This window comes from Hippopotamus amphibius, chromosome 11, assembly GCF_030028045.1.
Source record: "Hippopotamus amphibius kiboko isolate mHipAmp2 chromosome 11, mHipAmp2.hap2, whole genome shotgun sequence".
Lineage (NCBI taxonomy): Eukaryota > Metazoa > Chordata > Mammalia > Artiodactyla > Hippopotamidae > Hippopotamus > Hippopotamus amphibius.
This window is the reverse complement of record NC_080196.1, coordinates 20,889,440-20,917,351: the sequence shown is the minus strand read 5'-3', so window position 1 is coordinate 20,917,351 and position 27,912 is coordinate 20,889,440. Positions and strand designations below refer to the sequence as shown.

Here is a 27,912-nt window from a genome sequence, read left to right as displayed (position 1 = left end):
CTAGGATCCCTTACAACTCGGAACAGTTTCTTACTCTGTCTTTGGCGGTGAGGCTGCCGAGCTCTTCTCGTTGAAATCGGAGCTGGGCTGGGACATAAAAGTCTGAATAGCTTTCTCGGGTGACAGGGCAGATCTCTGCCAAGATCGCTGAATTGAGGGCCTAAGGGGGACGCTATGATTTCATTTGTCCACAGGAGCGTCTTTCCTGATTTAGTTTCTCCAGTTGACGTCCCTTCTTTTTCCTCTAGGACCGATGCTCAGAGACAGAAAGTATTCAGGGAGAGGAGCTGGAAGAGTAAGAACTCTGCCCAATGGGGGAAAAATTAATGAAGAAAATATTGGTCAGATTTTGTTTCTTTTCTTTGACACTTCTTTGATTTTTAAAAACTAAGATATACTTCCGACATACTGTAAGAGTCACATAAAAGTGTACAATGCAGTGTTTTTGAGTATACTCCCAAAGTTGTGCAACCATTCTCATTATTGAGTTTCAAAACATTTCCATCACCCGCAAACCAACTCTGTACCCTTTCTCCTGCTCTTGGCAACTACTAATGTCTCTGTGAATTTGCCTATTCTGGACATTTCATATACATTGAATCATACAACATATGGCTTTTTGTGTCTGGCTTCTTTCATTTAGCACGAAGTGTTCAAGTTTCATTTTTGCTGTAGCATGTATCAGATATTCATTTCTTTTTATGGTCAAATAATAGTCCCTATTTAATTTTTTAAAAGTGTTTTTCCAAAGACCTTTCCGTCAACTCCCCTTCTCAGTATCATTAAAAGAAACGAGATAAAAAGGACACTTCAGAAGAGATTATTTAAGCATCCATTCAGACTTAACGGACAACCAAAATTGCACTGCGTGGCGGGTACCATGCAAGCTGCAGAACCAGATCAGAGGATTTACCTTCAAAGGACTTTAAGAATTTGTTTGTGTTATCAATTTGAAAAATGTACACAAAAACGTATTTGTTCCCAAAACGTAAGGGGAAGTCGAGCCAGCCAGGAGTCGAACCTAGAATCTTCTGATCCGTAGTCAGACGCGTTATCCATTGCGCCACTGGCCCCCCTTCACATACGTTTCTCTTTTATTCTTTGCTCACTAGAATCATTGAGAAAACGGTTGACTCATGATACAGGCGGAAATTAGTTGGACGAGAAAGACTTGTGGATTCTAGTAAAACGGATTGATTATCTTGGGGTCAATCTGCATAAGCTATATTCACTTTAAATATTTATAATTAGCAAAGAATCTTCTGCCTTGGAGCATAATGTATGTGATAGAAGGACTGTGGTTAGCATTTCCTCCCCCCTCCCCAATTTACGTGTGTGCTTGTTTGCATTGTTTCTACTTGTGAACGCTTCATTAATTTCTGCAGTCGGTTCACCTGTCCATTCATCACGTCATTTCATTTTTCTTTGGCACTTAGATACTGATGCTGTGTATAGGTCAACTTTTAGTGACCCATTTAATTTTCAATTTTGATATAGTGAAAGAGAAAGTGGAATAAGACACATTGTTGAGGTATGAATCACACGTTTTCAATACCACTCTCCAAAAAGCCGAAACTGTTCACAGAGGAAATAATTTCAGGCTCTATGCAGCAAAAGACTTCCGAAAGACCCACCCTCCCAAATTAGGCGAAATTAGGAGGTAATAATTCAATAAATGTAAACACTTTCAGAACCAAATTCACATAGGAACTTAGAAGTTCAGAGTCAATATAATGATAAAATTAAAGAACCCCGGTCATCATTACATACATTGGCTAGCTGTATTAAGGGCTCAGTGTAGGCGAAATAGGCACGTGGAAGTACAAAAGTGTTTATAATTGAGGGCAGTCCTTTGAGCGAGAGGTACAATAGTTTGGGTCCGAGTGCAGCCACGGTCCCCACAGCCTTTATCCATACTGTTCTCTCGTTAGATTTATTGCCTTGGCCCAAGCTGTGTATCTTCTCTTTGCCTCGGTTTTCTCATTTCTAAAGTACAATATTTTAAAGAGCGCGCGCACACACACACACACACACACACACACACACACACACACAAATGGATATTTATTATCCTGTCCTGTTTATGCTTCTCACTAGCCTGTTTTTGGTTTGATAGTTTTTAAATACCAGAGAACTCTTTAAGGAAGCTACCTGCATTTCTGTTACCAGAGAGGGGAATTTTACTACAGATTTTTAAAAACAAAATTTCTTGTTTCTCTTTGCCATTGGGGCCTGCTGCTACTTTTAGATTTAACAGAATCGGCACAAAACAAGCAGTTTTCCCCCCGCGTACTTCGGGGAAGCTGCACATAGCTGAGCTGAAGGAAGTTGAGCTGAAGGAGGTTGGGCTGAAGGAGGGATTCACAGGTGCTCGCCCAGTTTGGAGGAGGATAGAAGAGATAAAAGACTGAGCGTGTATTCCGGACGGAAAGCTACCTCCTTTACTTCTCAGTTTGTTTATTTACAGAATAAGATAGAGAGCTGAGAAGCACCATTGCGACAGCTGCTTTGTGATTTGAGCAGTGAAGCAGAAAGCAACGCTGTGAGCAGGATTTGAACCTGCGCGGGGAGACCCCATTGGATTTCGAGTCCAACGCCTTAACCACTCGGCCATCACAGCTTGCCTGCCAAGCTCTTTTTAGGCTTTAAAAAACACACCCATATACATCCCTGATTTATAATCTTGCTTACCAGTTCTGGCCATCCTTGCTTATTTGGCGTGTTTACTTTAAGCAGGATGCAAAAGCAGATCACTCCCCAAGCCCTTTCACTAGATCTCTCACTTCAGCCTCATCCAACTTGTCCCCATCCTGCCAGGCTCCGGGCTGCCAAGTCTCACCTCTTTCAGAGAAGGCAATATTCCAACATCACAAGAATCCTTGATTTTCTAAAATTTTCTACAGTCTTCATCGATTGCCTGTTTTTGCTTTATACTTGTCATGGAATGAAGTAAGAGTTGTGTTAAGTGTGCCTGTGATCCTACTCATTTGTGCTCTCCACAGACAAATACACTATGCCTTGCTGCTAGGAGGACAACTTGGCAGGATCTACCAATATTTCAAAGGCATATACTCTTTGATATAGCATCTCCACAAATGTAAAAGATAGACTTGAGCACATGAGAAATTATACTGTGTAACAGTCTCTGCAGCATTGACTGTAATAGTAAGATTGAGGAGAAACCTAATTAGTCAATTATTTAATTGGATAAATTATGGCATAACTACACAGTGGAAAGCTATGCATATTTAAAACAAATGATAAAGATCCCTATGTACATACATATATTATAAAATAAAAGCAAGATCCAGAGCAATCTCTAAAGAATGCTACTATTGGAGATATGTTTGCTTTAGATTGTACACGCATCTTACAAAAACAAACAAACAAAACAAAACAAAAAACAACTCTCAAGGATAATCAGTAAACTCAAAAAACAGTTCCCAGTTGAGCGGCTGGAGATGAGGGAGGTGGAAATCTTTGGAAGCAGGAAGGAAAAAGTGACCGCATGTCACTTGAGACTTTAGATGTTACCTATTATAAAAATCAAATAAAAGCTCAAGAAAACACCATAAATGAGGAAGTGGGGCAGAAAAAATTTTCTTACCAGGATTCTCCTCTGGAATGGTGAATAGAGCTTCCTTTCTGGAACTCAGCAATAGCTAGTGCTCTGAAGGAGGCCTCGCCTGGAGCCTCAGAAGGAGCTAATTGCACACATGAGATTTGAAGCCACTCAGGAAGCTTGAGGCAAAAAAGGCAAGAAGGTTCCAGAATGCTGTCCAAGCCTAGCTAGCCCTGGATACACAGGGCATAGAAGACCTGGGAGTCTCTAGGAGAATCACCTGATCCAAGATCAGATGGTTCTGGAATGTTCTTCAGACACTGAATTGGATCTTCCATTTGTGAGCAACCAGGACCAGCTCAGTAGGTCAGACTCATCATCTTTACACTCTGACTTCAAGGCCCTTGATTTGCTCTAGGATGTTCTGAGGGAAGTGGAAGAAATTCTCTCTCCACAGTGTAATCTCAGTGGACTATTTTGTCCAAATTCTCAGAATTTAAATAGCTTTAACTTCCTCCTTTGGGTCTAGGAATACAACTTTAAAAGTTGTTTTTTGTGTGTTTATTTTGTGGCTTTGTTTTTGTAGAGAAAGGAGCATACCTCTCTTTTTATTTTCTGTCTTGGGTAGAGTGTAGTTCTCTTTACAGCGGACAGTTCCCAGGTGTTGTTTCCACGAAATCCTCTCTCAGGGCAGAGGACTGAGTGAAGTGACTTTATAAATCTCCAGTTTCCTGTCCCCAGTTTTGCCGTTGAACCAGCTCACAGTTCTGGTGGTTTCACAGCACTTCCAACAGATTGCTTGGGGAGAAGACTGTGAAATCCACTCACAAATTAAAAAGCTCTTTTGAAATGTTTGCATTTTTTTCTCAGCTAGATCTTGATTTTCTTCCTAGTACTTCTACTCTGTTAAGGAATTCAGGAGTCCCCAAGGTGGGGGGAGGGGGGTGCAGGAAAAGAAGGCAGTTTAAAATAACACCAACCAAAAGCAGTCACTGTTCATCCCGTCCTCCCTGTGTCCACCTTGGGAGTTTAACTTTTGTCAGAGATTCTTTTCAGTTCCAAATGGTTTCTCAGACTCTCTGTGCCACTGTGAGCCCACCACATTTTTCTACACATCAGCATTCCCCCAGGAAACGTTCTTTCCCTTTCCTCCTGGATTTATGCTTGTGGACTGGTGTTTTCTTTAAAGCATCTTTGATTTTAAAATTTGTCCAAGCATCTTTCTCAGTCAACTTCCTTTCTCAATTTCAGGAAGAAGTGGAAGATAAAAAGAAATCTTAGAAAATGATTCCTTTGATGGCTATGAAGACTCTGAGACTCAACTGACAGTCAGGACCGGTGGCGCCGCACTTCTGGATGTGAAGGATCAGTTCAGGATAATTTCCTTTCAAAATGTTTTAATAATTGGTTTCAACATCACCCACTGGCCACTGGCCTCCCCACACGGAAGGTCAATATCAATTTATCGTTGACTAAACATAGTTGAAGTCAGAAGAGGAAACGGATGTTTTGGGGATTGCTGTAGCCTGAAACTGCCCCCCTCCCCCAAATTGATATCTTGAAACTTAATCCCCAGTGAGATTGTAACTGGAGGCGGGGGCTTTAGATCATGAGGATGGAATCATGAGTGGAATTAGGTCCTCATAAAAGAGATGGCTGAGAGCTCTTTCACTCGTTCCTTCATCTGAGGACACAGTGAGAAGACTGCTGTCTGTGAGACAGGGAGCCAGGAAGAAAAGTTTCACCAGACTGAGAATCAACACTAGCCTGTGGGAAATAAACGTTTGTCCTTTAAGCCACACTGGTATTTTTGTTACAGCAGCCCATGTGGACTAAAACCGGGGTAAAGACACAAATGAGGTGCGCAAGACTGAGCCAGTTCTGGAAAGGTAGACTCATTCACTTGTGATCAGTTGCACAGTATACATTTGCCTAAACTGTCAACATATAAAACAACAATAATCAGCTTTCAACTTTAGAACATATGGTAAGGTGGTGAAGAGCTCTGTAGACTAATTTATAACATATGATTGAAGAGCTAATATACCCCTGAGGTAGGGTAGGTAAGGGGGCCTATTGGCTCAGCCAGCTGAAGGCTCACTGCCTCTGATGGTCTTTCTGATTGAGTATAGAGAAAATAGCACTAACCATATCCGTAGCTGCATACCAGGTGCCAGGGCATGTTTTAATTTTCTCCATCAATAAAGGGACATCTGGAATAGCAGATGCAATTGAAATAATCACTTGAATAGATTTACAATAACTGTCATTTTCCACAACCCATTTATCTTCTACAGTTGAGTAAATGAGTTGAATAGAAATTTGGTGAATCTCTGTCCCTGTATCTTTCAAGTTCTTGATGTTGGCACTAATCTCTGAAATCCATCCAGGAATATCAGTATTGCATTTGGTTTAATTATTTTCACAGAGGAATTTCTGGTGGCTTCTAACTGGCCTTTTATGCCATAATAGCCTTCACTCCATCTGTCATGGAAATCATATCGAAATTCTGTCTGGAACTCGTAAAGTAACCACAGGGTGGGTTCAGGGACCCACTTATGCCCACAGTGAAATGGACCGGAGGCAAAACTTCATTGGTTGTCTGACCTTCATGAGTACCTTCTTTGCCTGGTGGACAGCAGTGGTGTTTTTTTATCTCTAGCAATTAAGGCCGGTTCAGAGCCATTGTCTAGTCATTCCTGAAAAGTCTATTTCCTTTTCCCTAATGCACAATCGCTTTGGTACGCTGGTGCAGTCCCTTCAGGAAAGGCCAGGAGGAAGAGTAACAGTATACATTTTTGGCAATGTGTCAGTGGTCTTTCTCAAGGGAAACCGGGTTTCTCTTCATTCAAAATTGCCTTGAGCGTGGGAGACTTCTGCCACAGGTCAGGTCCAAAATAAAGGTGCCGTCGGGGTCGGTTCCTGGTAAAGACTCTTTTCTTAGAAATCCAAATTCGGAAGAGAGCTACCATTTCCGAGGCGCCGGCTCAGCTCGGTCCTCTGATATTTTCCCAGGGACCCTCTCACAGGCCCTGTGGGAACCTAGCAGAGGAGAGAAGAGACAAGGGGGAAAACTGCCCCGTGTGAACAACCGAAACCATGCATCAGCGCGGGACTCTCAGGACACTTTCTTCTTTCAAACAAAGAGCAAGTGCGAAGATTCGTGGGTTTTATTATTTTTAAATCAGTTGAAATCTCTGAAATCCAGTAGAAGTACGTAACCTTTCAGGAAAAAAGAAAGCAAGAAACAAAAACCACCTGTTTCCGCCCGGTTTCGAACCGGGGACCTTTCGCGTGTGAGGCGAACGTGATAACCACTACACTACGGAAACGGCTGAAGAGCTTTTTTTCCAGCGGTTACATAACTGAGTAGACTTTGCCTGCAGAGCCCAGATCTGTTGACTTCCTGCCTGTTGAGGAAATGTTCATTGTTGCGGCGCATTTCTCTCCCCTTTCCTCTATTTATGAAAAACAAAGCAGAACAGAACAAAAACCTTTCATAATACCAATTCTTGAATAATTTTCAGGCTTGGAAAGCTAAGGCAGCATCCTGGGGATTTTTTTTTTGGGGGGTGAATTAAGGATATAAGTTTTTGTCGTTTTTTGTTTTGTTTTTTTGTGTGTGTGGATGTTTGTTTTTTTTTGTTGTTGTTGTTCTTGCTTGTTTTTTAAAGCTCTGATGCTTTCATTCAGACTCCACTGTTCTCCAGATAACTTACTAGTGTTAAATTCTTCAGTCTACAGTTTCCAAGGCAAAATTTAAAGTACTCTTTTGAGGCCTCGCTGGGAGGCCTTTTTTCATGCAGTCTTTTATATGAACGAATCCTTCCACCTCGTTCTATACAAAATACCCCACTGTCAGCTCCTGACCTCAGAATCCTCGTTTCCTAGCGGACAAGGTTCAAATTTTCTCCATCATTTAACTTCTAAAAATATCTGTTTTATCATGTTGTCTTCAACATTGCTGGTGATTTGATTCCCCAAAATTACAAAAAACAAAAGATAAGGATTCCAAACAGGATATTCTGTGTAAGCAGATGCGCTAAGACATGGATGTTATGTACCTACATATGGAAGTTTTCCACGGCACATAGTATAAGTGCTTTCACTGGATAATGTTGCTAATCTGTCCTGATCATTTGTGTAGAAAATACACCAGTATCAGACACAAAAGACTGAAAAAGATCTTCCCTAAGGTAAAATGAAGATACTGCCTATGTGAAGAAGACCATCTCCACTGTTAGACAACTAATCAGAAGTCATGGTGGTATTGGATTGTAAACTCTGGGAGGGTGAGGGAGGGACCAAGAGTGGCTTTGGGACCATTATGTTGGTAGTGAAGACTAGATTCTCAATAAATATTTGTCAAACCAGAGAGCAATATTAGAGATAACTTTCTGAAATGTATCCAAATTCCATGTGACATTCTTTTGTCCTGCAAGTGCCCAGCAGTCTCATCCAGAAGTCTAAGTAAAATCTGGCAACACATCTGCAGGTGGTCAGCCATTTTACTTCTTGAAGTTTTCATGGTGTCATGTGAATATTACGTCTCACCTTTTCTATCTTCAATATAAGCACAAAACTGACTATTTTAAAATATCAGTTGAGTAAATGACATGTGACATAAGGATTACCTGAAACAATATGCAAAGCACCTGGCAACATTAGGTTATGGTTAATTTCCTTATTGAGAGAGGCTAGTCTGTTACTATATATTTTAAAGGAAATAGTTTCAAGGAATGACAAAAGCAGTTTTGGCAAATAAATCTGGAAATATTTAAAAAATATAAAGCACTGAGTTCCACTTGTGGTTAAATTGTCGGAAGTTACAAGAGTGTGTCCCTCTCAACCTACTAACTGAAGCAAACGCATAATGTTAAGAGGAGTAGATTTTCTGAACCCATCAGGAGTTGAGGATACAAAAGAATCAAAGTAAACTAAATTCTAGAAAGAGGCCCTCATAGGAGAAAAGAAGCCCCTGGCTGTCCTTATCCCTGGAAGATGGGCAGAAGGGCATAGGGGGAAAAACCCATGAAGACCAGATTAGGAGAAACCAGAAGAAACTAAGAAATGTTTAAGTTTTGCCTGTGGGCTTGCTTGACCCAAACAGAATTCCAAGTAGTCAAAACCAGTTCCGGTTGTCTCTTTTAGGGGAGAGTAAGTCAAAAGGGGGTGAGGGAAAAGGCCAGAAAGTGGAAATACCCACTGAGACAATTTGAAGTGCAAAGCCTTCTGAAGCTGGGGAGCAGGCAGGAAAACAAAGAGCAACCAATACAAGGCACTTTGTATTTTAGCTTCCAACAGCCAGGACTGGACAGCTGAGAGAAATCTCTCCAAGGCGTACTGAACAGAGAGAGATCTCCCAGCCAAAAATAGCCTGGGGAAGACAGGAGAGCAAAGAGAATGTCCAGTCACCCAAACAGCTAACATTCTGGCTGTTAAGCAGAGAGAGCTTTCTTAGGGTTTGGAAATCCGGGAGAGTGGCAGTAAAGCACAAAGGGAGGAGAAAAGACTACAGATCAAGTACTGTAGTAAATTTTTTTTTAATAAAAATAAATACATACAAGTAAATTAAAAATTGTTTTTTCCACTCACCTTCCACCAAATTTTTACTAGAGGATAAAGAAAATGAAGACAACTACTAGTTCGTATGATGGATACTGACACAAAGTTAAAGAAATGTACTAAATATAAGAAATACCATCTTACAGCTTTTTAAACAATTAAAAACAAGATTTATAAATTGCATAACGTAGAACAAGTAAATGAAGTTAACTTGCCTCATTAAAATAGCTCTCTTTAGTGTTTCAAATCTTACTCGATATTATACATATATATACGAGTCAATTAACTTCAGATGCAAAAAAGTAGAAAAAAAAAGAGAGGGTTGTAAGGTCCAACAGAGAAAAGAAAGCAAGCAGAAATTTGCTGCACTTCTTGCAGGTGGATCAGGCCAGGCTCACAAGGGCAAAGGTTTCCCAACTCCTTCCTTTGAGTTGCCTGCCTTTGGCTTTAGTTCCCCTGCTCCCCTCAGATTCCGGTGTTTTTCCCTGGTCCGGATTAAGGTCCTGACTCCCTTGGTCTCGACTTCCTCTGTCATTGATTTGGAGGTTTTGGGGGAATGGGGAGGGGTCAGAGGTTCAGAAGGGCGGTCTTCACAGTCTTTATGCCTCAGATCTCAGCCCTGCACTCGGGCGCCACCAAGTGTCCTATGGCCGGCACTGCAGCGTCAGTTCCCCATCTTATTCGGCTCGGGATGAACAGTTTACAGATTTAGTTTAAAGGCGACCACGGAACCACCCTGATGCCAAGTGGCTAACGGCCTTTGGGAAGAGGTGACCCGCCCGGTATGGCCTTCAGGAGCAGAAAATCCGCATCCCGCGCGCGGAAGCCGAGTCCACCGAGCCCGGCACTGCTGGGGCTCTGTGTTCTGCTCCGTGATCCGCTCGCCGCCATCTCAGGCTTGCCGCAGCTTCACGTTTCCCAAGGCCTTCTGGGAATAGTTGCAAGGAAGTAGTTGCTTCCGTATGGTCTGGGTCTTTCTCGGTCGGTTTGAAAAAGACTGTGTTTTCCTGGGGAGAAGAACGGTTCATCTGTGCAGATTTGTCTTTTCCTTTCTGATAGAAAAAAGAAAAAAATTTTAAGGTTTTGGGAAGGAAAAAGACCGCCGACTTTAATTGGATATGACTCTAAAATATGTAAGTAAAGAGCTTTGTTCCAGGGTGGCCGGTTAGCTCAGTTGGTTAGAGCGTGGTGCTAATAACGCCAAGGTCGCGGGTTCGACCCCCGTACGGGCCAGTAGTTGTCGCCTTTTCCACCTCCTATCTATAGACCAGTGGATAAATTGCTGCTTTGCATCCAAGTACAGATACTCCTAATAACACCACCACTGAATGATTTAATTGTGACTTTTGTTTCTTTAGAAGAAACAACGTACCAGAGTCAGGATGGAGAGCTTTCAAAGAAAATTGAATGAGGTAAGGTGGCTGTTTTTAGGGAAGAGGAAACAGGGAGAATTAGAGAATGTCTTGCATCACTGGAAAAAACTTCAGGCAATAGTATTTTGATATAGTTTATACTTATGAAATGTAAAAACATCATTCCTCTTCATGGTAAGTTGCTCAGTTGATTAGGGTATTGTTTTTAAGGTGTTAAGGTCACTGATATGAGGTACATGCCTGGTGGTATTTCGGTTTTCTTTTTTTCAGTGTGGGAATATCTCAGACTTGTGGCGTAGCCTCAGACCAGCATCCGCGAGTGCTCTGCGGTAAAATGGAGCAACGATCAGCCTTTGGGTTATATTTGACCGTTACCTTGGTGCTGCCACTTCCCAAGCCATTTACAACTCGTGTAAATTTTTTTGAACGTTTATCATAAAAGCGTTGGATTTAAGATTTGAATTCAAAATGAAAACGGGGTGCGCAGTGCGGGATAAGAGGGCCAGAGTCCCTGGGGCCGCTCTCAGTCTAAGCGCCTCACTCTCCCGGTCTGTCCTTTTCTTGAACGTCTGGCCCCTGGGTCTGCGTGTGCCCACCACGAGCCTCCTCGTGTTTCTCTCCTCGACCCTTGCACTGTCCCTCAGACTCCCAGCATATTTTTACTCTTTCTCTTGTTTAAAATTATGGGGTTACTTTGAAAATGACATATACGATATCTTTAAAATAATGACATAAGTAATGCCTCAAGCCAGGGACATAGTGGGTGCTCAATAAATCTAGGAAGGCAAGGCCTTCCTCTGCTTTGGTCAGTGCTGCATCCTTCCTGTCAAGTATTGTGACTGGCTCAAATCCAGTGCTAAAAAATTTTTTTTTAAGTAATAAAGAGTATCCACTACTCCATGGCATATTAAATAATATACTTACAGATTTTAAGTACAAGAAGTACTTGACAGGTCATTGCTAACTCTGAAGATGAATGGGGCCACTGGCCAAGGAACGTGGACATTCACTAGAAACCAAGAATGACTGCTAGCTGATAGCCTTCAAGGAATGGGAAATTCCTAGAGATTTATCAGTGCCCACTGTTCATAACCTGTTTCTATTTGTCAGAGTCCTGATGTTGTTTTGCCTGATACTAGACAACAGCAGCAGAATTTAGTGAGTCATAATGTCAGTTATTTTTCTAAATGTTAATTTGGTTGCACTTTGAATCTAACATCTTCTAGGCAACTGGCTTTCAACTGAGGGTTTACATTGCTTACCTGTGAAGCTTTATTATTATATAAGTGTGTAGGACCTACTCCAGACTTACTGAATCTCTCTGCTTGATATTGTTGATATATTGTTATATATTCTTATTACATGGTTTGGATATTCATGGCATATTGTGTCTCAGAATTATTATATGTTATGTATCAAGATTTTTTTCTCTGTGAAGATTATGTTCGTTCACATTTATAATTAGATGCACAGTTTTCTGTCTTCTTTGAAAATGCAGTTGATTGTTATGTCTTTAGAGATTTTTGTCTAAAATTCATTTTGGAATGGCTCTGTTATTCCTTGTCATTCTTGTTCCAGAATTCCTTGTTAGTGGCATTAGTCTTGTTATAAACTCTCATCAGATCTTTCACTTCAAAAAGCCTAGTTAGTAAAATTTGTTATTTAGATTCCAGGCTGATAGGATCTAAAGTTGTCTCTGGGGATTAATCTCTGCTCTGCCCTTCCTGGTAAAGAGTGGAGGGGGAGCACCTTTGTAAATGTATTATGTCCTTTGTGTGTCCTGCTTTATAGGCAGATAGGGAAAGGGCAATGAGCTTTTCTTGTATCTGCTTCTTCTCATTTATCTTCAGCTCACAATAATCCTTATGCCAAAGTGGCATTTTTCGGTGGCATAATCTGCTACCCTTTATGACTACCTTTTTTGCTCACATTCCTTGGGAAATAGATGGGGAAGAACTACTCTAGAGAAACTGAGGAAAATGAAACCAGGTTTCCATGAAGTATAAACAGGATTTCAGGCATAATGCAGGACTATTTCTACTAAAGTGAAAAGACAATGACTCTTGTGGAACTCCAATCATAATCTTTGAAATTTCTTTAGATAAAAGGGAAAAGCCCACTCTGTAGGCCAGTTCTACATAGTGTACACTTTAGGTGTAAAATACAATGTCACTTAAGATTCAAAAAAGTGATAATCTACTTGTGATTTATTTTCTCAAAATGTCATTGAGCTCCCGTTTTCCCTCTTGCCCTCAGTAGGTTCTACTGATGCACAAACAAATACGGTTCTTCAGGCTGTACAAAACCAAAATGATGAGAGTCTAAAATTGACATTGCTGTCTTACTTGTTCTCAAAAATAAAAATGTCTGATTCCAAACCAAATATTGTGACTTATTAATTCTTTGCCTGACACTGATAACCAAACTCCATCATTTAGCTGAATATGTTGGATGTCACAAGTTAAGAGAGCTGAGACTGAACTTCCAAGAAACAATTTGAAATCAGGCACTGGAAGATAATTTGTGTTCAATTCATATACCAATCATTAGCAAATCCATCACTTTCTATCAATTACAGGAAATCTATTCACTTTTTCCTTCATCACAACTCTTCATATTGTGATGGTATTATCTGGGAAAAGACTCCACAATTGGAATAACAATTCAATACAGGCTTTACCAGTAATATAAATTGCTCAATGCATCTCCAACATGTTTAGTGGCAACTACACTGTTGAAATTGGCAACTACACTGTTGAAATACAAAAACTGAAAGGAAGGCCCCGCTGGGATTCGAACCCAGGATCTCCTGTTTACTAGACAGGCGCTTTGACCAGCTAAGCCACAGGGCCCCCTTTTAAACTGGGATTCAGTTATATCATATTTGTAACATTTTCTGTGAAATGTAGCATTGTGCAAGAAACGTACTTGATTTTGTGACAAAGAGAACGCATCTGAATTTCTGAACTATATTTCTATACTAAAGCAGAAACTTCAACATTAAAAAATAAAAATACATTCTTTAGTGTGATGTTTTAAAAATTATTTTAAATTGGAGTGAAATTTCTATTTCATGGTGACTTTCGCCCTCTAGAGGAAATATTGGATATTGCAACACATTTAAAAAATTTCTCCGTTAATTCATTTTGTCCACAAATGTGGCTTCTTCTGTATTTCAGGTAATTTTCTAGGCACTTGAGATAGAACAGCGAACAAAGAAAACAAAACTTCTTCATCTAGAGGATTTGTATTCTAGAAGCAGGTAAATAAAGCAAGTTTTAAAAATTTCCCCCTCCAAAGCCCCAAACAACGAGAGATGTAAGCACCAATTCCGCTACCGCCAGGTTACAGAACCCACGGTGCTACTTTCTGGGCTAATTCGCTGCACAAGACTGTCATGCTTCCTTCTATGTTATCTAATCTGGCACAAGAAAGCAAGCAAAGATAAGGACACACTGATACACAGGAGATTCTGCTCATTGCACCGTTGAGTTAAAACTGACTCGACTCCTGTCTTCATAGATTGTAAAAATGAGTGGAGGATGCAGAGAATTAAAGAGAAAATTAGGGCACAATGTGGTAAATTACTCTCGCAGGAGGTCGTGGGAACCTCTAACTTGGGCAAGATGCAGGGCCTGTCTTAGCAGAGTCACGTGACCTCTCTTCTGTTTCCAGGTCAGATTGGTGTTTGAAGAAGAGGTTGAGGCATGTTGGCCGAATACAGTTTAGCATGGGGGAAGAATAGATGAGACCATCGTCTGAAATGTTTAAACAACCGCCTTGTGCCTTGTACTTTATGGGAAAGGACGAGGGCTTATGCTTTCACTGAGCACCCATAAAATGCAAGACCCTGGAGAAAAGAGAAATCACTTAGGAGATCCTGTGACAGATCTACAATACCCGATTTCCTCTGGGCAACCCCCCAGCCCTTCCCTGCCAGTCTAGCCTGTCCTAATCTACTTGCCCTTTCTTACAACAAGACTCATTCATTCCTTTTGTCCCTATGTGCTGCTGCCATTCCTCTCTTTACATAAACAGCTTTTCTAATTTGTTTATTGTGTATCATTTTGATCATATATATGATTTTGCAAAACTGGCATTTTTGTTTTGTGCACTATATATTATAAATTTATAGAAATGATATATATTCTTGTGCTTTAAAAAATTATGACTTTAAGATCTATCAAAGTTGCTCTGTGTACACTTAATCATTGCTTCTAATTGATATGTCAAATCGCATAACCGGCATTGTAGTTCTTATCTTCTGTCCCAGTGATAGACTCACAGGTTGCCTGCACTGTCCTCCTACTCCATATAACACCACTTCCTCATCCATCCCCTTGTACGTACTTGTGCAAGTGTGTGTGTGTGTGTGTGTGTATACACACATTGATTAGTATATATATGTATACTAATTAATCCCAGTTTATTTTTGTCAGTCTACACTTGGACCAGCATGACATATCTCTTTATCCCTGCCCTGGCTTAACATTATTCAGCTTTCTACTTTGTAATCTAATACCTGAAGAGTGATAAATCTCATCATTTTTTCCTTTATAATCTGTATTTATGTTTTCTAAATATTTTGAGCATCTGTCTACATGTTTGTTAGTCATTTGTATTGCATCTTATGTACACTGATACTTTTCTTATCATTTACCCATATTCCTATAGAGGTTGAGGTTGGTGTATATTTCATGTTGATATACTTGGGGTACATTGTATGTTGTAGTTATGTCTATTGTGAATTTTGGACCTTACAGTATTGTCTACTGTTATGTTACCTGTCTGTTGACTTTGATGGAACTTAATGGCAGATCCTTGATTTTGTTATGGATTAATCTTTTTTCCCCTAATGGTTTGTACTTTTGCAGTTATGCTTAAAGGGTCTTTCTCCGCTACTAGGTTAAAAACTATTCTCTCTTTTAAAAAGCATAGACTTTCTTTTTTATATTTGAGGCATTATCTCTCTAAATATCTAGAGAAGTGTACTGGTTTTTTTAATAATAGTCTGTTGGGGTTGTATCTTCTAGTGCCCAAAGTTTTGGTTTAGGAAGCGTCTCCAGGATGTGTTGGTGGTCATGTAGCATCCTACACTTCCTTTACTTAGCCTCCTCACATTTTCATGAAATTATGTATTTAGTAAAATTATGTGCTTTTCCTGTTACAATATATGTCTGCAAGGTCAGAGAGAGTAACAACCCAGCACAAGTCATAGCATGTAAAGAGTAAATTTTATGAAAATAATTGTTTGAACTATATTTTATGAATTTCCCATCAAAGAACCTTCCAAAGATTTGTTTTTTGTTTATATTCTTGTAAGCTTGGGCCAATGTTTCATGGGCCTATGAGGTCAATCCTAGACTCCCCAAACTGTAAACAAATACTTTTTGGTTTCTTATAAGAAAAGTTATGAGAACAAGAATCCTATGTTGCTGCAATTGGTGAGTGGGAAGGTTTTGAACTTAAAGTTTATAAATTGCATATCTGTTTGGGTTCAATCCTTGCTTCTGGCTCATGAGCTTATTTTCTAATTTGTTCTTTTCAATAAGAACTGGAAACCCCTCTTATTTGTTCCAGAAAACTTATGAGTTTCTGTTTTGTGCTCAGGCTATTTGGTTATTTTTCACTCTCCTGTAATCCTACACCTTACCTCCAGAGCCTAGAAAAAAAATTCAAGTAGGCAGTGTTTAATAGGTACATGGTTGAGTCTTTCCACTATGGCCCTTGCCCACCATCAGTTTGGTATAACCACCCCAAGCCCATCAGTTCTTAAGTCTACTGTTAATTGATTTTAAAGAGAAATGAAAACTGAGAAGACCTTGAACAACTGGGATTATGTGACTTGCAAGCAACCTCCTCAGTCTGGTGGCCCTTACCAGTGACTGGACTTCCAAAAGGCTCCTAACTCTTCAAAAAGGCTCTGGAAATCAGGGCCCAGAGTTTGAAGGAGATGTGTTAGACCAATATATCGTATATCACAAGGAAGGAGGGAGGGGAGAGAGAGAGAGATTGTGTAGGGGAGGTAAAATTTCTCCTCTACTCAAGGTTTCTGGCTTGGCTTAAGAATTAAACTAGCATAAAACAAATTAATAGGAGAAAGACATACAAATTTTACTAAGTTTTACATGTACATGGGGGCCCTCACAAGAAAAATGAAGACTCAAAGAAGCAATGAGAGCCCAAGGCTTAGGTACTAGGTTGGACAAACGCTGTGAAAATATGCCAAGGTGAAAGGTTTTGGACTAGGGCAAAGTGGAAAAGTGGAAAATTAGTCACTAGTGGAAAAGTGACTAGGAAGATAAGGGTTAGTTTAAGGAGGGTTTTTTGTACAGATTTCTCTCTGCTTGGACTCCCCAGTCTCTGGTGATAAGAATGCTTCCTTCCTCCTGGTTCAGAGAGGGCATATGGGTATTCTGTGTCCTGCTATTGGAAGAAAAAGGAAGGTAAGAGTGCTCTTCTTGCATCTGCTGTTTTTCAAGTGTCTTTAGCTTAAAATAATCAACATACCAGAGAGGCATATTTTGGTGTGGCATGCTCTGAACCCCTACCATTGAAAACTTTATTTGCCTCCCATCTTAATTAACATACAAATATCCTAAGTTTAACTTAGTGAGCAGTCCTCAATCGGCCAGCTCTAACCCAGTTGCAAAAAAAGGGAGGTCATGAGAGTGCTGCTAGCTTCGTTTATAATTTCCTTGAAATAAAGATACGTTTATTCAGCACCGGTTATTTGCTAAGAACTACAGCGAAAGGTGGGTACACACAGGGGTTTTAACTTGCACTGCTCTAGATCTGCAGCACTTCCGCAAGTGCTTGGCACGTAGGCTCAACATAAATAGTCTCTAAGTGAATGGATAGAGATTAGTTTAGAAGTGTTCAAAGGGGCGCAAATCAAGAATCGTGTGTTCACAGATGATGCGACTTGAGGACATCTTTCAAGCTTGTGCGTGAGTGAGATGCCCTAGAAATGTAATTAGGGTCCAAGATTTCCTGTGTTCAAAGCTATCTGTCCAATAACTGTATTTTCTGATGTATTTTTCCAGAACCTTTTGTATTTGGGGACTTAAGTTCTGTTAACTAGCGGTTCCATAGTGTAGTGGTTAGTACGTCTGCTTTACACGCAGAAGGTCCTGGGTTCGATCCCCAGTGGAACCAGCTTGTGACAACTGTTTCTTTTTTTCTTCCTTCACTCCAAGGCAAACAGAGTGGGGTTTTCGTTTTCGTTTTTGTTTTTGTAAATTAGGCTTCCGAGAGCTATTTATGAAACAGAATTTCAGATTCTCCTCTGACTTTTCTTTGGGAGATCCGCTTTCATACTCCGCTTAGTTCTTTGCGGCAGTGTGGAGCATCAGGTTGTCACCAAAAAATTAGTCTTGTTATTTCTGTTATCTCTAGTCATCATAAAAGTCAAGGAGAAATAGATTTCAATGAGACCTGATCACTGGGGGCAATAAACATTTTCTCACCCCAAAAGTGAGAGAACCTAATCCGCAGGAATTTCTAAAATTGTAAAACTGGACGGAGGGGCAAGGATCAGATTTTAGGTCAAAGGCGTGTAGCCTGGGCCTCCGATTGAGAACAGTGCCAAAGAAATGTGTGGGCAGGTCTAAACACAGGCTGACCCCTTCGACATTTCTCATTCTTTCAGGGGACTCAGGTTCTCTCTTCTAGAACTCTTCAAGCTCTTCTAGCTCTTGCCTGGAAGTCTCAGGAAGAAGACTCCAGCTTTATGCTCCGAAAAGGATAAAACAGAGATCTCTGTCCTGAGAGGCATTGGACGGGTTTGATGGCTGAGGTTCCAGACCGAAGACAAGAGACATCTATGAAAATCTTGACCTCACACAGTGACTCTTCGCAACCCTCTTCGACCCCACTTCCACTCAAAATAAGCAAGCATCATTCAAAGGGTCAGAGCTTCCAATAAACTTCGCATAGCCTGCTCTTAACCGTGAATAGAAAAGTCACAATCGTTATATAACTGAAGACTGTATTAAAGAAATGTAACAAAAACAGAAACAAAAAGCAACTTATGGACAAAGGCTACATTGGCAGAACAATGCTGATAATAAACCAATATTAATATACTCAGAGAGATGGGAGACAACATTGAATACTGAAATAAAGATAAGTGTATTTACACAAGGAAAAAGGCTTTTGTAAAATAAAAATATATTATCAGAAATGAAAATTTTAATAAATAGATCATAAAGTGTGATAATATCTTGGAATAGCAAGCAAAAACAATTAGTGATACAGAGAAAAAAAATCAGTTTATTAGAGGAAAACTCTAGGATGTGCAATACCTAAGTAATATTACTTCCTGATATAAAGAATAGGGAAAATGCAAGGATGATAAACCTCAAAGTATTAGGTACATATCACAACACACATACACACACACAATGTCGATAGGCAGGGATCACTGAGTAGTCAATAAAAAGGATTTTTAAAAAGTCACAGAAAGGATCAGTGAACAGAATAGCTGACTTTTCAAAATTGGCACCGGAAGCTAGATGACAATACAGCAATGGTTTTGAATCTGAAGGAAAAGGAAATCCACCGTAGAATCCAACATGAAACCCAGGTGTCCATCAGGTATGAGTGTAAAAGAGAGACATTTTCAAATATACATTGCCTCATAAAATTTACCTTGCATACTTCCTTTCTTGGAATCCGTGGGAGGATGTGTTCTACCAAAGTGAAAGTGTGGGTTAGGAGGTAGGAAGACTTGGGATATGGAAAGTATGAGATGCAAGTGCAGCATAGGAGGTAAGTGAAGGGATAGTCCAGGGTGACAGGAATATCATACATATAGAGCGTTAAGCGGAGCGAGACCAGATTCTAAGGGTTTAGAAATGTCTGGGGAAGAGTTCTTCAAGGAGATGAGGTTGAGCAAAAACTGGATGTGGATAAACACCCTGAAAAGAGATTTAAATAACTGGTGGATGGATTTGGGGTTGAAATAATAAGACCTATTGAAAATTGTGTGAATAAAAATAAGATTACTTATTCCATGTGGGAGGAGTAATAATAGTTTGTTAGGCTAGTTTAAAATGAGGAAATATGTATAAGGAATGAAAAGGAAGAACTAAGTAATCATTAGTTGCAGATACTATGATATCTACAGAGGAAACTGGAGAGTCAATACATGTTTAAAATCAATAAATGAGTTTAGAACATTTGCTAGATAACTTCATAATTTTAATTCAGAAATGCATAGAAAATAACGTTTTAAAAATTTTACCTAAGAATTTGACAAATTATGTACAGTACTTTCACAGGGAGAGTTGTAAAATATTATGGAAAGATATAAAAAACTACCTAGGTAAATGCAGTGATACACCATATTAATGAGAACAAAAGCTCTATAAAATAAAAATACAAAATTTCTTTAACATTAGCTAAAATGTAAAATTATATATATAGTGAGATTTCAATCAAAATACCAACAGATGCTAACACTTGGAAGAACTAGAGAGCTTCCAAGCTAAATTATTTTAAAAGAGAAGAAAAGGATGGTACTGGTGCTTTCTCTTCTAATGTCAGAATGTATTTTAAGGATAGTGATTAATATGTACGTATATAGACCAAGGCAAATAGTGAAACACCAAACATATATATAGAAGAGTCGAGGTAAAAGGGAGAGAATTGAAAAGAGTGGGAGGACTATTCTTTACTTATCAGAGAACAGTGATATTGTTGTCGAGAAAAACCTGGCCTCTGTCCACCGATGCCGCATAGAAATACGGAGACAGAGCTTTGGAGGAGTAGAAAGGAAGAGCTTTATTACTTTGCCAGGCAAAGGGGGAACACAGTGGCTAGCGCCTCAAGAACTGTACCCCCCTCTCTGGGGAATAGGGAGAGGTCTTACAGTCAGGGCTCCTGGTCAGGGGTAAGAGATAAGGATCAAGGCAGTCAGAGTCTGGCATTCTTCTGACGGGTGGGTGGTGAGGTAAGAAGGAGTCAGCATCATCAACCTTCAAGTCCAACTGCTCTGGGGTCTACATGCTTGTGGGCAGCGTACCACCATTAATCATTAACTTCTTATACCTGGAGGGGGTTTCAACTTCTGCAAAATAGCCCAAAGATATTGTTCTGTGTATTGTTGCTGGGGAAACAGGACCTGCCCCAAGCCCGCTCTTGCCTGTTTCTCCCAGGTCTCTGCAGCCCCTCCCTTCACTAATTAACAACAGCTTGAATCTGCGCATTGGAACGCAGGGAAGCTCACGGAGGCTGAATGAGGGCTGTTTCCTATAATCAAAGACATAGGGGACACAGAGAGGCTTTGTGCCCAGGAGCCCCACAGGGCCGTGCTCGGTATCAGTATTGGTTTGGACCCAGAACTGAAATCCTCCTTTTCAGTCCTTGTATGAGCTTTTCCCATCGTTGTCATGGTAATTTTCAACTGTCAGGGTGCTGGTGGGTGTGTCATTTAGCATGCTAATGTATTCTAATAAATGTATAACGTGGCTCAATGTCTATGGGAAGTCAACTCTTCTGCCATCTTGCCTCTAGTTGGTTCTAACGAGTTCTTGTACTTTTTTCTCTTTGCAGCTTCCTTCTGAAACTTAGAAAAGTGATTGGTTTCTATTCGAGGGAGGGGGCAGGGGTATGATTCTGGGGAGACAGCCTTGGTAACACTATGGCAAACATTTTGGCAGTCATGGGCCTAAAAAATAGCCTGGCTGAAATCTTGACGTGAACCTTAATTCTGAGGACAGACAGAACTCTTGCTGCCATGGTTGGAATGAGCTTATCACCATCAAATTATCTGAGGACTGTAGTCAATTTAAATAGATGCTGAGTTCAACAGCAGTGTTTACAGCATTACCACTACAAAGGCACAGAGAGCAATCCTAAGTATGTATGTATGTATGTATTTATCAATAAAAACAATAGCTTATCTTATCGTGTTTTTGGTTTGTACCTCACTGAGCTAGTGCCCCATGCATATTATGTCCTTGAACCTTTAGAGCAGTTGTAGAAAGTGTAGAAACTCTCATTAACTTCCACTGAGAGATGAGGATGATGAGGCACAGAGAAATTAAAAAAAAAAAAAAAGGACCATGAGTGCCACAGAAAGAGGAGGACACTTCTCTCTTTGCAAATGCGATTGGCAGGTTGTGTAGGATGCTCCCAAGCCAATATTAAAGCAATCATAAAAGGACACCTGGAAAATGCAAACTTTTAATCTCATAATTCCTCTGTTCACCTTATATCAGATTTGCTAGTGATGTCACTCAAAGCTACACAATATAATTGTGAACCAGAGAGACTATGTCTAATAGAAATGTATTGGCACTAAGTATCACGTGGTACATGCCAAGCAAACTCTCTACTTTTTGGGCAAATCACCAAGTGTAGGTCTTCTTTATCCCATCACTCACCTGGCACTACAAGCAAACTCTGTGCCAGATTTAGGACCCTAACCCTCTTACTAAGAAATAGCCTCTGGGCCATAGTCCATGGGTTTCTGCTACTCAGGCCAGTGACTCCTAGAGAAAGTATGTTCTAGAGAATTGCAGGATGAAGATGTTTGTCTCTGTCTTAAATCTTGAGTTTACTCATTCACTGGTGGGAAAAAAAAAAATTGATAGGAGCCAGTCCTTCTGGGTCTATACAATACTTGATCCCTGAAATCACCCTTATAAAATTGAATAGAAATAACATACACAAAAGAGAAAATTGAAGTAGATGTGATACAAGTAAACATAGATGGTCATTGTGAATATTGTTAAACTACTGGGAAGCAGCTTCACACTTGGGCTGCTGGAAGGATGACATTCAGAATATAAGACCCTACAGCTTAGTTACAATATCTCTGAAGCTTTGTTGGTTCAAGTTTCAGAATCCGTGTCAGATAGACACTTGGGGAAGAAGTGAGGGCTATTTTAGCCCTATAAAGGGAAGGCTTTAGGAAATCAAAGGAGAGATCTTCATGCTGAAACTCCTAATAAGCTACTAAAAATATAAGACAGGAAAGAGGACAGTATTTTTTGAGCACTGAAAATTTACAAGGCCCAGCGGAGATGAAGTGCCACTGATGTATTCTCAGAGTGCTGTGCTGTGCGGAGTGAACTCACCACAGCGCCTCTGGGGACCTGCTTCTCCCTAGTCATCTCACTGGGGTCCCCAGGTAGCATCTGCTGCTTCTGCTTTCTAGCCACCTCCCCTCCCCAGATCAGGGCTCTTCCACTCCCACCTTACCCAGTCCACTTGCCTCTTTCTAACTCACTCAAGAAACTGAAGAGGCTAGAGATAGCAGCTATGCTTCTGAGCCATGATCCTCCCCCCCACCCCCACCCCCTCCCCCCCAAAGCTCCTCTAATGTTTTCCAGATTATCAAAGTTTACAGTTTCTCAGCACTGGTCCAGCCAGAACACTTATACACCCTACGATACATAAAATAGAGAACTAATAAGGACCTACTGTATAGCACAGGGAACTTTGCTCAACACTCTGTAATGACCTATATGGGAAAAGAATCTAAAAAAGAGTAGATATATGTATATGTATAACTGATTCACTTTGCTGTACAGCAGAAATTAACACAACATTGTAAATCAACTATACTGTAATAAAAATTAAAAAAATAAAATGCATCCAAAAAAAAAAAAAGAGAAAAAGAAATGTGTGATTCATAGTTAGTCCTTTGTGCGCTAGAAAAGATTGCCACAATAAACCCGGATCTGCCTTTGAACAGTCATTTCATCGTGTTTAAAAGGAAAATTTTTCTATTTTTATTGTTACTACCTCAGCTTCTTCCTTGGGACTTCCAGCCAATGCTAACAGGAGTGTTGGACTTTGGTGTGGTTGGGAAGAGAAACATTGGAGAAAATACCAAAACAAACAAACCAACCTCCGTGCCAGGGATACTCTGTTTGGCTTGCCAGTGGGGGCACGATGCTGGATATTTGTCTTCAATTTCGCAGAGGTTTTTGAGAGGCTGTCTCCGTGGCAGTGTTGCAAAAAAAGTAGGTGAAGCACCGGTGAGGATTCAGACTCCTGCCGTGACTCGGATTCGAACCGAGGTTGCTGCGGCCACAACGCAGAGTACTAACCACTATACGATCACGGCTAGCCACTAGGAAGCACCTGCCTGAAAGCTGTACCTCTGCTCTTTTCTCAGGAACATCTATTCCAATCATCTTAAGAAATATGCACTGTGTTCTCCGTCTTTATTTAGAAATGCCTTCTCAGCTTATTGCTTTATTCTGCCTCTCCACTTCCTAATACAGTATGTTGCTCCTTGCAAACAAATCAAAAGGAACAAAAACTAAGTTTCCCTGCATGGAATTTTCCAAATATTATGTCTCCTCTCTGGGGTTGCTAACCCTTGCGGAATCACTACTCTCACTTCTACTCCCAACCCATGCATGCCTCTTGCTTAGTCCTAAAGAGCGTGGTCCTCAGACTTCCAGCGATAGAATGGAGAGGGTGTTGCTTCGAAGTGAACCTTTCTGGGTCCCATTTTTAGCCAAACTGGTCAGAATTTCCAGGTGCTTGGCATAGAATCTGGCATCATATCAGGTGCCAAAAGTGAGTTCAAGGGAAAGGATATGGCTCCATCCTGACCCGTACATCTGTGAGTCTGGCGCGCCCTGGACTCAGCCTGCCCAAGCGAGAAAATGTTCGGTGTCTCTGGGTGATTTCACGTTATTGAAACTTCTTCCTCCCAGTTTTGCCAGGTTGCCAGAAGGGGATAGAGGAAAGTACTTCGTGTGTGGCCTGGAAGCTCTATGGCCCCCACCCTCTTACAGGCAGCTCTGGGAACAGTAGAGTCAGAGTCCTGGACGTGCCTTTTCCTTGGTACAGAATAATTTCCTTTCTTCTCTTTACCTGGTTAAATTTCATTCATGCTTCAGCTTTCCACTGAATTCATTGGGGGAAGCTTTCCCTGACCTCCCCCTCCACACAACGTATTCCTCTCTGTCTAAGTCAAATTTTATTTTCTGTGTTCCATGATCCTTTTTTAACTTTTCTGTTGATGTCCCTATATCAGTTTCTTATAATGTATTAGTTACTGGAGTTATTTTAAATTAATGTCAGTCTCCTCCCTTCCTCCCCCTCCACCACTGTGCTCCAAGAGGAGTTAACTGTCTTGTTTAATAATCTATCATCAGGGCTCCACATTTAGTAAGTTCTTTATGAATATTGTTCCACTGCACAATGAATGAGTGAATGAATGCACAGAGAGTCCAATCCAATGCTTTATGAAGGCAACTTCTCCCAAGAGCCATGTGGCCAGGCACATGGCTTTATTGTGTTCGGATGCTGTGGGTAGGAAAGGATAGATAGAAAATGAAAGCAAAGGAGTTCAGAACTACCTCAGCAGCTGTCCCTATAAAGCTTCTCAGCAGAGCCAAAATGATGTCTTTAGTTTTCTGAGATTTTCTTTTTTAAATTAATTTTTATTGGAGTATGGTTGCTTTCCAATGTTGTGTTAGCCTCCACTGCACAAAAAAATGAGTCAGCCCTACACCCACGTGTATCCCCTCCCTTTTGGACTTCCCTCCCCTTTAGGTTACCACAGTGCATTAGGTAGAGTTGCCTGTGCTATACAGTTTGTTCCATCAGTTGTCTGTTTGATACATAGTATCAATAATGTATATGTGGCAATCCCAGTCTCCCAATTCCTCCCACCCCCCCCCCCTTCCCCCTTGGTATCCACACATTTGTCCGCTACATCTGTGTCTCTATTTCTGTTTGGCAAATAAGATCATCTATAGCATTTTTCTTTATCTCCTTTCTTCTAGATCACACAAAACCACCCTAATTACTGGCCGGTTTGCTGAAGAATTACCTGCGTCCCAGTATTAATTTGACCAGGGAAGAGAGCTAGGGGTTTTCTGTCTCAAGGAAATGAGCTCAGTTACACTGAAGGAAAGGACATGCTTCCCGTACAGGGAATGCAAGCTGCTTCTGTCTCAGGCCTGTTTGAGTTGGGCCTCTCCTTCCTTTCTTTCCCTCAGCGACTTCCTCTCACCCTGTTTAGAAAGCACCCTATTTATGGACACAAGTGCTTTTCTGCATTTTCCAGCTTTTCTGCTGGAGTGTTTTTGGCAATTGGATTGATTTGCATGTGCTTCTCTATAAGGAGAGAGAAAAGCCAATACTGTGTGCTAGTCCTTGGTGTGGCAAAGGCCTAGAAAATAGCCTCTTTTCTGGTGCTTTTTATTTTTGAAAGCCTTTCTGAGGCTTTTGCCTGACACATTTACTACAGTGATTCTAAGGAGGATAAGAGACAGGGTGGCCTAATCCAACCTCCTAGCTCTATGTTTATCAATACCATGGACTTTTCTACTTCTGACTTTCCTAAATTTTCTATAAAAAATAAATTTAAAACTCTTTTACTCAGGGGCATAGCTCCAGCAACTCTTCCCTCTCTCTCTCCTATATTATTAAAAAAAAAAAAAATCTCTGTAGGGGGAGTTCCCTGATGGTCCAATGGTTAGGACTCCATGCTTTCACTGCCTTGGGCCCAGGGTTCAATCCTTGGTCGGGAAACTAAGATGCCATATGGTGCAGCCTAATAGTTATAATAATAATAACAACAATAATAATAATCTCTGTAAGATCTTTCCTATCAGCTTTTATTTCTTTCATCTGAAATGTTCTCTAGCTACCCTTTGAGCTACTAGCATTACTGTCCCTCAGTTAACAGTCATATTTCCCCAAAGTGACATGCACCATATTTGGATATGCTACCCTCACCAGCTATCAGATAATTTGTAAGCCTGCTGGTTTTTAGTAGGTCCCACTTTGAAGTGGATGTCCTGCCACTTGGGCTTTATGACACATAAGAGTCATTGGTCTGGAGTTATGCATGGCAGACAGACATGCTCTAAGGAGACTCTTGCAAAGCTCATGAAGAGTATCATGCTTCGGGATTTAGAATAAAGCCAAGTCATTCTGATGGCAACTATTATTTATTTGAAAAGTAGCTTCTGACATCTACTGAGCCATTTTAGTTACTGAATGCCTGACAGTGGGACATAAAGCACATATGAGCCCCAAAATATTCACCAGGAACTGGGTGTCCTATGATCCACCGAATTATAAAGATGGATACTTGCAGGAGCATTTCATTTTAAAATGAAATTCTATAGACAAGACCAGATCTGAGGTGGTCTGAGCAGCATGTGTAGTGCTCAGACTCCTGTGCTATCTGTTTCTACTGCTTTGCTACCTCTCCTTCAACTGTTTTTTATAACCTCTTGGTAAACTCCCTATGACCAGTTAACAAAGGATTAACAATCATGGCCCTGTTTGGATTGGATTTGCAGAGGTTTTTAACACTCGTAGAATTGGATGGCTATGCACTACAAGTTATACTTCCACTTAGAGATGGGAGGTCTTGAGAAATCCTCCCTGTCAGCCAAATACTGGGTGGTACATCTGGTTGTACATTTCTTATGGAAGGGAATCTGGCCTGATGCAGGAAAAGTAAGTCTATATATATATATGGACTAATTTATAGACAGTGACTAATGAGTTATCCAGCTAATCAACGTCATGGAAAACATGACTAGAATGTTATTATAATGAAGGTCTTGTGGAGTATAATGTATCAATAAATGGACACAGTAAATATATGAGTTACCCCAAAATGACCACCAGAGGGCTTCTCCTATGAAGGAGGCTCTTAAGAATGGGGTAGAAATGATGACCCATCCTATGGATATCGGTCAACATCTTTCCCCAACCAAGCAGTGATTGCAAAATTGTCCATGTACAAATTTGTTAACATCTCCCTTTAACATTCCTACTCATACCTTATACCAAAGTGTGTAAGCCCAGGTAGTTAAGAGACGGCAGTTATATGTGGGTTCTGTGTTGAGTTAGATACATTAATCTTGATTTCTAACTTTATCTCGTACAAATTGAGAATCTGATCAAAAAAATTACATTGTGCTTTCTTGTCTTACTTCGTTTGGACTGCTATGACAAATATTACAGGATGGGTGGCTTAAACAACAAACATTTATTTCTCATAGTTCTGGAATCTGGGAAGTCTAAGATCTAGGTGCCAACAGATTCAAGGTCTGGTGAAGATCTGCTTCCTGGTTTGTAGGTGCTGCCACCTCTCTGTGGGCTCCTGTGATTTCTTCTTTGTGGGCTTCAGGAGTGGATGGGGTGGGCTCTAGTCTCTTCTTTTTCTTATAAGAGTGCTAATCCTACCATGAGGATCCTACCTTCATGACCTCATCTAAACCCATTTAACTCCCAAAGCCCCCACCTCCAAATACCATCACTTGGTGGGGGTGGGGGTGGTAGGATTTCAATATATGAATGGGGTAACAGGAGGCTCAAACATCCAGTCCCATAGCATTTCTTTTCTAAATTGTAATTGGAACAATGCCCACCGCAAGTGCACTCATATTACATATGTAGCCCATAAGTGGTCTA

General features: G+C 40.6%; 1 long non-coding RNA gene and 7 other non-coding genes across 8 annotated transcripts; 3 read left to right on the top strand and 5 right to left on the bottom strand.

The window, feature by feature from the left end:
* Positions 1-1,000: 1,000 nt before the first annotated feature.
* Positions 1,001-1,073, bottom strand: TRNAR-ACG (transfer RNA arginine (anticodon ACG)). Its single transcript has one exon. It is a non-coding gene; the product is annotated as a tRNA-Arg (tRNA).
* A 1,465-nt stretch (positions 1,074-2,538) lies between these two features.
* TRNAS-CGA (transfer RNA serine (anticodon CGA)) lies at positions 2,539-2,620 on the bottom strand. Its single transcript has one exon. It is a non-coding gene; the product is annotated as a tRNA-Ser (tRNA).
* A 4,201-nt stretch (positions 2,621-6,821) lies between these two features.
* On the bottom strand, positions 6,822-6,894 carry TRNAV-CAC (transfer RNA valine (anticodon CAC)). Its single transcript has one exon. It is a non-coding gene; the product is annotated as a tRNA-Val (tRNA).
* Positions 6,895-9,868: 2,974 nt separating this feature from the next.
* Positions 9,869-12,871, top strand: LOC130831749 (uncharacterized). The gene is made up of 3 exons (XR_009048100.1): positions 9,869-10,260; positions 10,486-10,539; positions 10,771-12,871. It is a non-coding gene; the product is annotated as an uncharacterized LOC130831749 (long non-coding RNA).
* Positions 10,287-10,360, top strand: TRNAI-AAU (transfer RNA isoleucine (anticodon AAU)). Its single transcript has one exon. It is a non-coding gene; the product is annotated as a tRNA-Ile (tRNA).
* Positions 12,872-13,278: 407 nt separating the features above from the next.
* Positions 13,279-13,352, bottom strand: TRNAT-AGU (transfer RNA threonine (anticodon AGU)). The gene has a single exon. It is a non-coding gene; the product is annotated as a tRNA-Thr (tRNA).
* A 4,233-nt stretch (positions 13,353-17,585) lies between these two features.
* TRNAV-UAC (transfer RNA valine (anticodon UAC)) lies at positions 17,586-17,658 on the top strand. The gene has a single exon. It is a non-coding gene; the product is annotated as a tRNA-Val (tRNA).
* Positions 17,659-23,509: 5,851 nt separating this feature from the next.
* Positions 23,510-23,581, bottom strand: TRNAH-GUG (transfer RNA histidin (anticodon GUG)). Its single transcript has one exon. It is a non-coding gene; the product is annotated as a tRNA-His (tRNA).
* Between the last annotated feature and the right edge of the window lie 4,331 nt (positions 23,582-27,912).